Source organism: Equus quagga, chromosome 7 (assembly GCF_021613505.1).
Source record: "Equus quagga isolate Etosha38 chromosome 7, UCLA_HA_Equagga_1.0, whole genome shotgun sequence".
In the NCBI taxonomy this organism is placed as follows: domain Eukaryota; kingdom Metazoa; phylum Chordata; class Mammalia; order Perissodactyla; family Equidae; genus Equus; species Equus quagga.
Genome location: NC_060273.1, coordinates 46721954 through 46735584, shown reverse-complemented (window position 1 = coordinate 46735584; position 13631 = coordinate 46721954).

The following is a 13631-nucleotide window of genomic DNA, read 5'->3' as shown; positions in this document are numbered from 1 at the left end:
GTCAACACCTATAGAACCTTTAGCACAAAGAGTGAACCTTCATGTATGCAAATTTAAAAAATCATTTAGGAGGTCAGAGAATCCCAGGAAGGAATGCGGACTATGACAAGAGAATTTAACTGTATTTAATGTACAAAACCACCTCACTGAAGGGGGAGGGGGAGAAGGTGCTGACCTAAGTAATGCTGGAAATAAGTGGTGTCTATAAGACTAAAGGCAAAAGGAACTGCATATGAGCACTGTCCTCTAGTTAGGAAAGTTGTTTCCCGTGGGAATATGGAGTCTGGGATAGCAATTCCAGATACCAGAATGGAGCAATTAAGTACATGGATGGCAGAGGTGGGAGCCAGGTTTCTCGCTGTTGGAGTGGGGGCTTATAAATAAGCAAAGCAGAAGACAAGAATGATCCATGTAGTAATGGACTGGAGTCGGATACACCAGTATGAACCCACATTCAGTTTAGTATAGATAGGGATGGCTACATATATAGAAATATTTACAGATGTATGTGTATACACAGGTATCATACACAAATATGTTTCCTTGTTCTGTCAGCTGAGAGGACCTAGAAGCAATGACACTGCAGGAGCAATGAGCACAGCTGTGCCCATATCTTGGTTCCTATTACCATTCTCCAATAAAAGGAATCAGGGCTCCCTGGAGAAATGGCTGATTCTAGGACTGAAATGGGAAATTTACAAAGTGAGTCTGGAGCATCTTGTAGTTCCAGAAGGTAAAGAACTTTTAAAACAAAGAAATTGGTGGGGATATATCAAAGGAACACAGGTGGCAACTTCAAGGGCTCTCAGTGGCCAAAGCTGGGACAATTTGAGCAACAAAATAAAGTAGTATTGGGTTATAACCCAATGGATAAAATAAATATCCATGCACCCATATTGAGAAATAAATGATTGAATAAATAAGTGGGGGAGAAGGGACAAATGTCCTACACAGAATTACTCCAGATAATTTATGTAGATACTCTGCCCTCAAGGAAGGGGACCATAACTACCCATCCTTAAGCATGCGCTGCACATAGTGACTTCCTTTCAAAGAGGAGAGTACAGAAGATGGGGCGGGGGAGATTAGCTCTACAGTGAAAAAACCTGACAAACACTATCCCAGCCAGTTGATCAAGGTCAACATCAACAGTGATAAACCATGTTGACAGTATGTACCGTTGGTATGTTGTGATGAAAATAACACTTTATGGCTGTGACCTTCCTCCCAAAAATCCATAACCCCAGTCTAATCATGAGAAAAACAGCAGAGAAATTCCAGTAAAGGGCATCTTACAAAGCACCTGACCAGTGCTCCTCAAAACTATCAAGGTCATCAAAAACAAGGAAAATCTGAGAAACTGTCACAGCCAAGAGGAGCCTAAGGAGACATGACAGTAATGTAATATGGTATCTTCGGAGGGTGGAAGGGATAAAGGGGCACATGTGTATGGTGACGGATAAAAGCTAGACTATTGGTGGTGAACGTGATGCAATCTACACAGAAACTGAAATATAATAGTGTACACCTGAAATTTACACAATGTTATAAGCCAATACGACCTCAGTAAAATTTTTGAAAATGTAATATGGTATCTTCAATGACATCTTAAAACAGAAAAAGGACATTAGGTAAAAACAAACGAAATCTGAATAAATTGTGGCCTTTAGTTAAAAATAATGTATTAATATTGGTTCATTAATTGTAATAAATGTACCATACTAATTGAAGATGTTAATAATAGGTGCAAGTAGATGGGAAATTCTCTGTAATATTTTTGCAATTTTTCTATAAATCTAAAACTGTTCTAAAACATAAAATCTATTAAAAGGGGTACAATGTGCCCGAAGTCAACAATACTATATTGTGCACTTAAAAACTTTTTAGGAGGATAGATCTCATGTTAAGTGTTCTTAACCACAATAATAATAACTTTAAACTACCATATAGGAAAAAAGGGAGGGGAGCAAAAACTGAATGGTGAGCGCCAAGAGGAGACAGCTTTCAAAGAGCTTGGGTCTGAGGGGCCCGGCTTCATGGAGGTTGAGGCAGGGTTGGTCTTGAAGGCATGTTTCCCTCCCACTGGTTTCCTCTCCTTGTCTTGGACCCCTGCCCAGCCCCCAGCCCCAGCCCGGGTTCTGCTGTGGCGCTAGAGAACAAACAGAAAGAACTTAGGTTAGGGCAGGGGACATTTGGCAATGTTTAGAGACATTTTTGGTTGTTACAGCTGAGGTGGCATCTAGTTGGTAACAGACTGACAATGCGGTCAAACATCCTACAGGACAGCCCCCCACCACAAAGAATTATCCAGCCCCAAATGTCAACAAGGCCACTGTTGAGAAACCTGGGTCAGGGAAGGGCTTCTGAGGGTGCTGGGCTGCATGCAGGGCAGTGGAGGATGGATGAGAGGAGGCCCTTCCTTAGCAGGCGCCAGGGCGATGCTGGGCTCCCTCAGTACAGGGACCTCTGAATCAGAGGGGGTCCTCCCTGGACTGAGGGTGGGAGGGAAGGTGGCTAAGGCCAGAAAGAGAGACTGTCTAACTGGATTACTTATGTGGGTGAATGTTTGGTTCCAGGACCAAGCAGAAGAGGCTCCTAGAAAGAAGCTGAAGAAGGAGTGCCCAGAAGCTTCCGACGAGACACGAAGTGAGGAGTACCAGGGGCCCGCAGGAAGGGCTGCCCTGTGGACACTGACAGTTCTTCCAAGGGCTGGGGATGGCCCTACCCCACTTTGGGAAGAAATCTTGTTACTTTGGGTCTGGAACAGGGCGAGTACCAATCCTCCCGAGGTTAAGGAGTCCTTAGGAAGAGGGGTCAGGCAGGTTTGACGTGGTGGAATCCCCCACAACCTGTACACCACACAGAGAGAAGACGGTGGGTCTGTTCTCGAGTATTTGTTGGGTTTGTTGCTTTCACTAGAGAGCCAGCTGCCAGCTGGAGGGACTCAGTGGTGCCATTTCACAATGGCCCTATCACCTAAGGCCATGGCTGTTGAGGGAGCAGTCCTGCCACCCACCCAGAGGCAAGTTGGAGGCTTGGCCCAGGACTGAACTGGTCCTCCTGGACCTTTGCTTTCCCCAGGCCGTTCTGGGCACATTCTCCATCCAGCCTACGGTTCAAGGATGTAGTGGGGTTTGATGGCAGAAGAGGAAAGGGAATCCTGTGAGATACTGTGGTCAGCCCTGACATTGAGTAAACCAGACATGTTAGTCAGGGTTATCCAGAGAAATAGAACCAATAGCCTATATAGAGATATGTATCTCTATATATTAAGGAATTGGCTCACGTGATTGCCACTCACGGGACAAGGGAGTCCCAAGATCTGAAGGGTGAGTCGGCAAGTTGGAGACGCAGGAGAGCTGGTGCTTTTGTTCCAGTCTGAGTTTGAAAGCCTGAGAACCAGGAAAGGCCCCGATGGTGTGGCTCGTGTCCAAAGGCTGGCAGGCTCAAGACCCGGGAAGAGCCCATGTTTCAGTTCAACTCTCCTGCTCAGTTCAGTTCTCTGCTCTCCTGTCCTGCCCTGAAAACCTGGACCCCCTCCCCCACACCTGGCTCCATCTTCTTTGTTCACTTTCTCCATCCACCTTGTTTACCTGTGTGCCGGCAGCTGCCATGCTTCCTGCCAGTCTTAATTCTGCTTCATTTAAGCTCATTTGTACCAATTTCCTTTTTAAGAACAACCCTTGCAGTCCCCTGAAGAGCAGCACCTGTTCTGGGCGGCTGTTTCCCTTTTCCTAATTAGCACAGAGGAGCACGGGGAAGGCGCTCCTGAAGACGCAGTTGCCTCCTCCCTGGGAACTCAGTGGAGCAGAGCCCAGCTCCCAGGCCCGATGTTGGTGTTTCCCAGAAGCCCCTTCGCCAGGACAGGAGGAAGCCCAGAGCAACTCAGCTGCTCAGTTCCTTCCAGCCTTGAGGTCAGTGGAACATGCTGTGAAAATTCTGGATTTTAAGGATGGGAAGCCCAAAGTGCTTTAGGGCCTGACCTGCCTCCTGAGGTGACTTTTCCTCCCTCACAGCTGTGACCCACCCTGTACCCTCATCGCAGGGGCTTTAGACCTCAGACAGTCCTGGGGACCAGAAACTGGAGCAAGAAGGAGGTTCAGGACCAGTGTTCGAGTCCCAGGGACTGTTTTCTTTTCACCCTTACAGCATACAAACCAGACGGCCGCATCCAGGTCAATTTTTGCCCAACCACAACTGCCCTTTCTGTGTAGCAGCCCAGAATCTCACCCCAGCATGGGAAAGAAAACAGCTTCCTAACACATTGTCACATCTACCCCTCACTTTCTGCTGCCTTAGAAGACTCATTAACACATAATTAAATCATCTTGCTTTTCATAGAAATGAAGCCAAAGCAGGAAGTGGAGGAGGCAGAGACCGAAGGGCCAGTGGGCTTATGTGGAAGGAGAGCAGTCCGTAGGCCTGGGTCAGCCAGGCCGCTGGAACTGGAGCTCTGGCCACAGCCAGAGGAAGCGTGAACCCCTCCCCCACCGTCAATTCACTGCCGCCTCTGGCAAGTCACTAAACCTCTCTGAGCCTCAGTTTCCACATCTTTAAGCAGAACTTTTAATACCTGCCTCCCTTGCATGGCTGCTGAGAATAAACAAGATAGTGTAAATATCTGATAAAGTGTGTGGTATCTGACACATGAGTACCCAATAAATAGTAACTTTTGTAACCGTTGAAAGGCTTCAAAAGAATGAATGGAGCCATCTGTATGTTGTTGCATAAAGATTCACATTCCATCATTGTGTCAGCAGCCTTGACCTCAACATGCGCCCGAGCTTGCTGAGGGTTTGGAAGGCCTCACAGAGAGATGCGGGCCGTTTCAAAACTTCACATGAGGGACACCTACAACAACAGAGAAAGAAATGCGTGTGTTCTAGGCTTTTACGAGTGTGTCACTAGATGCTCCTAGAGAACTGGACTGCGTCCAACATTGAATGGCTCAAGATCTGTCTCCTATGTAGGCCCTGTATGGGGGTATTTATGGAGGTGGCTTTCTGCTGGCAAAGGAAAGTTGATGGCAAGATTTGAAAAAAGTAAAATGTAGGGTTTTGTTTTAAATAACACATTAAGAAAATGAGCTATGTCTGAGAACATTCAAGTATGATCTGGGATCTATGAGTTCACCAGCCAGTGATTCCCTACTCCGGCTGTGCATCTGAATCAACTGGAGAACTCTCAAACAAGAGTGAGTTCCTGAACTCATCCCCAACCAGTTAAATCCATTTGGGGCAGGCCCCAGCATATGTTTTAAGAGTTGAGAATCATTGCTCCAGGAGGGGCAATGTGTCCTACCTGTTTCCTGACTCCTCCCATCAGAGTCGGAGCCCCGAAGGCCTGGTTGGTTTATGTAAAATGGCCCCTGCCTGATGCTCCTGGGAAGAATGAAAATGCAGAGTTGAAATCACACAAATTGGAATTTAGGTAAAACATGAAACGAGCCCAAGAGAGATCATCACAGGGGAGCTGGGGGCCTAGAAGGACCCAATGTGGACTCCTGAATCTAGCACAGCGGTTCTCAGCCCTGGCTGCCCCCTAGCATCATGTGTGGAGCAATAAAAATCGCAGCTCCTCGGGGCCGGCCCTGTGGCCGAGTGGCTAAGTTCACACGCTCCACTGCGGCGGCCCAGGGTTTCCCCAGTTCAGATCCTGGGTGTGGACATGGCACCTCTCGTCAGGCCAAGCTGTGGCGGCATCCCACACAGCAGAACTAGAAGGATCTACAACTAGAGTACACAACTATGTACTGGGAGGCTTTGGGGAGAAGAAGAAGAAAAAAAAAGAAGATTGGCAGCGGATGTTAGCTCAGGTGCCAATCTTTAAAAAAAAAAAAACCCTCCAGTGCCTGGTTCCACTCTAGAGGTTCTGATTGAGTTGGTCTGGCATAGTGCCCGGGACCCCGGGACTTAAAAGCTCCCCCACGTTAGTCCTAATGAGCAGCTGTGGCTGAGAACTCTTTCTTGGCCCAGGAACCAACTTACAAGGGACAGGGAGTAGGCTGGGCCGGGAAAGTACAAGCTTCCTCTTCTTCAGAAAGAGTGTGCCTTTCAGAAGACGTGGTCAGCCATGCGTGTAAGGGCCGTCTTTACCCAGGCCTGTGAGTGGCCGTGTTTGGTTAAAGCTGGGAACGTCATGACTCCACAGCAAAGAGCCTGAACAGTGAAGGCAAGACTGGTAGCAATTGTGGAGGGCCCTGCCATTGCCTAGTGGCTTTCAGGCCCTGCTGTCCATCCCAGAAGGTGTCCTGGAGAAGATGCCTCTGGGGAGAAAGGGAGCAGGTAGGAGGGGTGCTGGGTGGCGTGCCTCATCACCTAGGAGCTCAGAAAAAGTCCCGTCCTGGGCTTCCCTTGCCCTCGGACACTTTCAGGCCCTTTGGGGGTGGGATTGCTCCCGTCACTGGGTCTGGGGGTTCCAGAGCGAAGGAAGGTCGGGTTGGACTTTGGAAGCTGCACTGCTTGGCAGAAATCGTCAGGGTGTTGGTTTAAACTTTGGAATATTACTCAGTAAGGGTGAAGCTGGAAATTCAGAGAGCTCCTATTCTCTGGTGTTCCAGTATCTCTTTCAGAATCCACTATGACCGATGATGCTCATTGGTTAAAGAAAAGAAGAAAAATTCGAGGCAGAAATCAGTGGGTTGGGCTAGAACAAAGACCTCATAAAAGCTCAGGAAATGCCCAATGGTCAAATGTAGTAGAATGCATTAAGAGCTAAGCAACAATTTGGATGGAAGGGACTACCGGGCAGGCTGATTCCTTTCCAGTTACTCTTTTTCTGCCGTGGAAAGAAGAAAATGGGCAGCAACAGCTGCAGCTTATAGAAGTCAAAGAAGGTAAATAGAAAGGGCCTTCCCAAAGGACAGGGGTAATCCCCAAACTGCAGGCGGTTTATAAAAGAGGGCTGCTGGCCTGGTCCTGAGACAGGAAAGGGGTCAGTAGATTTGGGGCAAGGCAGAGGCATACGGAAGAAATCTCGGGCCTGCAGCCAGGTTACTCTCTCAACTGTGCTATTAAAAAGAGATTGAGAGAGGGGCTGGCCCCGTGGCCGAGTGGTTAAGTTTGCGCGCTCCGCTGCAGGCGGCCCAGTGTTTCGTTGGTTCGAATCCTGGGCGCGGACATGACACTGCTCATCAAACCACGCTGAGGCAGCGTCCCACATACCACAACTAGAAGGACCCACAACGAAGAATATACAACTATGTACCGGGGGGGCTGTGGGGAGAAAAAGGAAAAAATAAAATCTTTAAAAAAAAAAAAAAAAAAAGAGATTGAGAGAGAGAAGGAATTTTCATCTTAGTTTTCGGTTTGTTTTTACTTCCTGTGGAAGCTTCTATTGAGGTTATCAACCATTCTAGGGGAAATGATTATGGACAGAATGATCACTACTACTGAAAGCGAATTTTTACTTAAAAGAAAAGCAACAAATTACTCCTATTGCTTAGAATATCTCAAATGTTCTGAATTAAATTCTTAAGATTTATGCCAGCGTGCTCTCAGAGAAATATAATGAACCACTTATGTAATTTTTTAAAATTTAGTAGCCACATTAAAGATGTAAAAAGGCACAGTTTAAGTTCATTTTAATAATATGTTTAACTTAGCCAAATATATCAAAAATATAGCATTTCAGTATATAATCAATATAAACATTTCATTAGTGCAATATTAGAAATGACACACATGCCTAGCATGTGCACCACAACACAATAATAATACCCAACAGGATGCAATGGTAAGTGAAATGTAGTCCTACCCAAACAATAAAGTCATATTTAACGGAAAAAAATTTTTACACTGCTCCAGCTTTTAAATAAAAATTAAGAAGTCAGTCCTTCAGTCGTACTAGTCATTTCAGGTGCTCAACAGCCCCCTGCAGCCAGCAGCTGACATAGTGGACAGTGCAGGCCTACACTACGACCCGTAATCCATTTTCTTGCTCATAAGTTTAATACTGTCGTCATCGTCATCATCATCACCATCCCTTACTGAGCATGTAGGTGCCAGGCATTGTGCAGCTTCCTTTGTGAGGGATGCAATCCTCTGGAATTAGATGCACTGGGTTCACACAGTGGCTCTTCCTGGTACTGTCTGTGTAACTCGGAGCAAGCGGCTTCAATTTCCTCACCTGTAAGATGAGGAGAGCAATGGCAGCTCCCTCGCAGGGCTGTTGTGAGGAAGACAGACAGTGCCGGGCCTGGATCAGCTCTGATAAATGGTAAATGCTGGCGGTTCTGCCTCATTTCCTTGCTTGGGGGGACCTACCACCCTTGAGGTGATGTTCAGGTGCTTTCTCTCTCAATACAGGGACATTTCTCTTCCTCATGAGGGTCTTAGTTCTCCCGGGAAGTGTATGCCCTGAAGCACCAGGAGCAGCCACTACAAGTGACTTCTCAGATTCCGTGGCCTGAGCGTAGGTGAGCAAAGGACACAAACCACAGTCTGGCAGGTGGTTCCCAGCTCCCAGCTGATCTCAGCCTGCTGCCATAAAGTCGTTAGTCTGGGGCTTAAATCTAAAAGTGCCTAGTAGTCATAAAGTGGCTTTCACTCAGATTTTAGTCTTGAGAGACATTTTTTTGAAAGGCGACACTGCTGGTATAGCAGAAAGGAAGTGAGGAGACGTGAGTCTGAATCCTGGGTGGACAGGTTACTTTGGCCCTCTGAGCCTCAGTTTCCTCATCTGTAAACTGGAGTTCATGACATGCACCTGGCAGTGTTGCTCTGAGGTTAAATGTGAGAGTGTATTTGAGAAAACCTCTGGCACACTGCATGGCCCATGTTCAACAATCAATAACCATCGACAAATCTATACATTAGATATTTTATGTTGGGATGCCTTTGAAATCTCTAAGACGGTGGCCTCAAATCCCCTGTGCTTAAAGGCCACACCCTCCCATAATCTATGACCTGCCCACTTGGACCTTGACTCGTGTAAAACTTTGCATAAGCTTTATGACTATCACAGATTTAGATTAGCTTCAGCTTGGTTAGAAACAATGAGCAAGATGAAAACCTTCCTTAATAGTCATTAATAGGATGATTAAGCACTCCTTAAGTCAAATAATTATTTACCTGTGCTACAGTGGGAAGAGAATAGGGTTTGAAGTCAGAAGGACCTGCGTTTGAATCCGGCTCCCCACGCTGACTAGGGTGAGACCTTGGGCGAGTTACTCAACCCTTCTGAGCCTGAGTTTCTCCTATCTAAAACTGGAATAACATCCATCTCACAAAGTTGTTACGAGGTTCACAGGAAATTTTACTAATTTTTTGGTTCCCTACAAATATTGTCAAGCTTACCTTTTATTCTTTTAAATGTATTTGTTTTATAGTTTGTTTCTAGTAAATCCAATTCTAAACTCTTTGTGTTTTTGCTTTTTTGTTTGCTATTACTCTTTTTCACTCATGGCTTTTATTTCCTTGTGTGCCTAATTATCTTTGACTAGTGGACATTGCAACTGAAAAATCACTTGTAGAAATAATCAAGGCCTAGGGTAAAGGTGCCTCCCCGTGGTAAGGATTTATGTCTGCGTATGCCAGGTACCTGGGGACACTACTGATCCAGAACCACCTATTCCAAGCGTGGGGCTGAAGTTTCCGCACCACCCAGGCGAGGTGAGCGGGGAGCAAATCCAAGAAGACTCGTTTCCTCGGGTTCACGCCCGCCCGGAGCCGGCCAGCCTTTGGAGCCGCAGGTGTTTCCGGGGCGGCCTGCTATTGGGCTCCCCACCTGAGAAGTGACTGCTGGGCGTTGATTTCTCTCCCCTTTGGCCCTTCAAGGCCGTCAAAAGTCAAGCCAAACTTTGAGGCTTAGCAAAATCCTTAGGGTACAAGTGGCTTCGGCACTAGATTTCCCGTTTGTGTTCCCATTTTCCTTCCATTTTAATCTGATTCTATCTTGTCAGCTCCTCACAGCTGTTAAGATTACACATCTAGCACTCTCAGTTGTTTTCACCATGAGTGTTCATCTGAACGCCGAGTTTGCTTTTCTGAGAAACTGCAAGTTCCCCTCACTCCGTGCTCCAGCCGCAGGGGCCTTCTCGTACTTGCCACGCTCCCTCGTGCCGCAGGGAGGTTGCACAGGCCGTTGCCTCAGACCGGAACCTCTTCTCAGCCCCTCTTTCCATGCATAATTCCTATTCTCCTTCAAGTGTCACTTCCTCAAGGAAGCTTATCCAGACCTCCTTAACTGGATCAAGTTCCCACCACCCCCTCCACCCCCGCAATTGCGCCTGTGTCACTGCTTCCTCACACTTGTCACTGTCACAATTTTGCAGCTGTTTGTGTGGTTATATATCTCTAACCCTGACTTTAAGCTTCACGATGACAGAGATCGTGTCTGTATTGGCTCACCACCATATCCCCAGTACCTGGCACATAGTTGATGTTTAATAAATATTTATAGAGGCTTCTGCTTAAAATGGCAATTCACTATCTAAGGGAAAGGAGGACTGCGTGTTGGAAGGTTAACCTGCTCTGAGCAGACGTCCTTCATTGTACGCTGGCAGAATACCAAGACCATAACTAGTAGGGAGAGAATACAGCCAGAGAGCCTCAGTGACTCCCTCCAAGGATCTCACCCCACAGCCTGGACGCACAGAAGCCAGAGTTCAAAGCCAGGCTCTGGGCTCAGATTTGGGGTCTCGTTCCCACCCCAGAATATCTTCCGATTGTAGACTAGCAGCCAGGAGATTTGGGTTCCAGTCCTGGCTCTACCACTATTTAGCTGTGTGATTTCGAGCAAGTCGCTTAACCTCTCTGAATCTCTGGTTCCTTATCTGTAAAGAGGAGGTGGAAGCAGGTCAGTGCTTAGCCTCTTTGGTCCTGTTGCTGCTCCCTCCTCTGAGGCAACGGCAGTTCTCGTGGCTCAGTTCCTCTTCCCTTCTCCTGGTGCCCGGGGTCCACGGCTGACTATTTTAATCACTTACCCGTTCAACACTGGCCTCAATGATCCCTAGGCTCTCCAAAAACTGGAAAGACACAACAATCTATACGGTCCTTCACCACCTGGCCCATTCTTGACACTCAGATTTCAGCTCAAAATGTCGCTTCCTCAGAGGCCCTCTGTGAACCTCTGTCTAGAGAGTTGCTCCATTCCAGCTACTCCATCAAGTCGTTTTATTCTCTTCATACCTGTTATAACTGAAAATATCTTGGGTTTTTTTTCCTCCACCTTCCTTCTCATCATAGTGTAAGCTCCATGAGAGCAGGACTTTATTTTGCTCATTGCTGTTTTCTCAGCGCCTTGACTAGAGGCTGAGGCCAAGCATGTCTCAGTCATAGACATTCGCCGAATTCATGGGGAAAAAGTCTGTGCTCCTTCACTGGCTTCCTTTCTCTCCTCCTCAGTGAAGCAGTGTCTTCACCAAGTGAGAATGTAACTAATCCAAGCCCACTGATCCCTCTGTCCACTGGGCATGCTCACGTGTTGTTCCTCTTGATCTCGTTCGGGAAAAGCTGCTCCCAGAGACTGTGGGTTTGCCCCGGGACCTGGGCAGAGAACGTGAGTGATGTTTGACAGTAAGGATGAGGCTGGACTTCATGATGCACCACAGAGGTCAGGAGCTGCTGCCTCCAGAGCTGAGTGACCACTGCTGGACCCTGAACTTTCTTTGGCCAGCAGAAACTACACCTGGAGAATGGAGGCACATCACACCATTCCTTCTCAGCAACGGTCCTGCTGGAGAAGTGAGTGATCAAGGCACTCACGCCAGACGAGGCTCCAAGTCACTGAGCTATTGTGAAGGAAGATGTGGAACACTCAAATGTGAGGGGGGACCAGCCAGGGTAGACCGGGCTCCCTGGACTCTGGGAAGCTTCTTCCCAAGGAAGGAGGACCAGGCATGGCAGGAGGGAGCTCCCTTAGAGGGCTGGGAAGGTTGGGTTCATTTGGGTGATTCAGTTGTGGTGACCTACTGTGGGGTTGGCCTGGGAGGGCTGGCCAGGCTCACAGAGTGGAGGTGACCACTTACTGGGAGGGAAGGGCTGGCTTCTAAATAGGGGTGGCTCCCTGTGGACGGGTGGGAGGGGCTCCTCAGAGCAGTGTACACGGGGCAGGGTGTTGGACTCTCGGAGACAGGTGGGGACAATGGTGGTGGGGGTAGGGATGGAGGGTGTCCCTGGAAAGGGTGGGGACACGCTGAGGGTGTTGGCCCTCATGGTGGGGACACCTCACTCCACACCACCCTTCTACCCTGTGGTCCTGAGGTGCGGATTTGTGCTCTGTTTCTTTGGTGCCATGGTCTTACAGCTTTATTGACATATGATTCACAAACCATACAATTCAACCACTTGAAGATTTTTAGTCTATTCACAGAGTCGTACAACCATCATCACAATTTTAGAACATTTTCATCACCTCGAAAAGAAGCATTCACTCCCCAATTTGCCCCAGGTCCCATCAGTCTACGTTTGGTTTGTGGATTTGCCTTCTGGACATTTCATATGAAAGGAATATACAACATGTGGCCTTTTGTGACTGGCTGCTTTCACTTAGCATAATGTCTTAATGTGCATGTCGTGGCACGTATCAGTACTTCATTCTTTTTATGGCCAAGTAATATTCCATTATATGGAAATACCACATTTTATTTATTCATTCATAAGTTGATAGACATTTGGGTTGTTTCCACTTTTCGACTCTTATAAGTAATGTTGCTATGAACATTTATGTACGATTTGTGTGTGGGCACATTTCAGTTCTCTTTGTTATGTACCTGGGAGTGGAATTGTTGGGTCCTTTGTAACTCTGTTTAACTTTTGAGGTACTGCCAGACTGTTTTCCAGAGCCGCTACACCATTTTACATTCCCACAAGGAGTATGTGAGGGTTCTAATTTCCCCACATCATTGCCACCACTTATCTGTCTTTTTGATTATAGCCATTCTAGTGGGTTTGGAGTATCTCATTGTGGTCTTGATTTGCATTTCCTTGGTGGCTAATTATGTTGAGCATCTTTCTATGTGCTTATTAGTCATTGTATATCTTCTTTGGAGAAATGTCCATTCAAATCCTTAGCCTATTTTTCAATTGGGTTTTTTAAAATTATTGAGTTGTAGAAGTTCTTTATATATTCTAGATACAAGTCTCTTTTCAGATATACGATTTGCAAAATTTTTCTCCCATTCTGTGGGTTATGTTTTCACTTTCTTTTCTTTTCTCCTCAAAGCCCCAGTACGTAGTTGTATATCCTAGTTGTGAGTCCTTCTAGTTCTTCTATGTGAGCCGCCACCACAGCATGGCTACCGATGGATGAGTGGTGTGGTTCTGCACCTGGGAACCAGGCCCAGGCCACAGAAGTGGAGCACCCTGAACTTTAACCACTAGGCTGTCAAGGCTGGCACTGTTTTCACTTTTTTAATGGCATCATTTCATTTAAAGCACAAAAGTTTTACATTTTGATGATGTCCAGTCTATTTTTCTTTTGCAGCTTGTGCTTTTGGTGTTACATCTAAGAAATCATTGCCTAATCCAAAGCCACAGGGATTTACACCTTTGTTTTCTTCTAAGAATTTTATCAATTTCAGCTCTTAAATAAAATGGATCTATGATCCATTTTAAGTTAATTTTTGTATATGGTCTGAGATAAGGGTCCAAATTCATTCTTTTGCATGTGAATATTGTTTTCCAGGTACC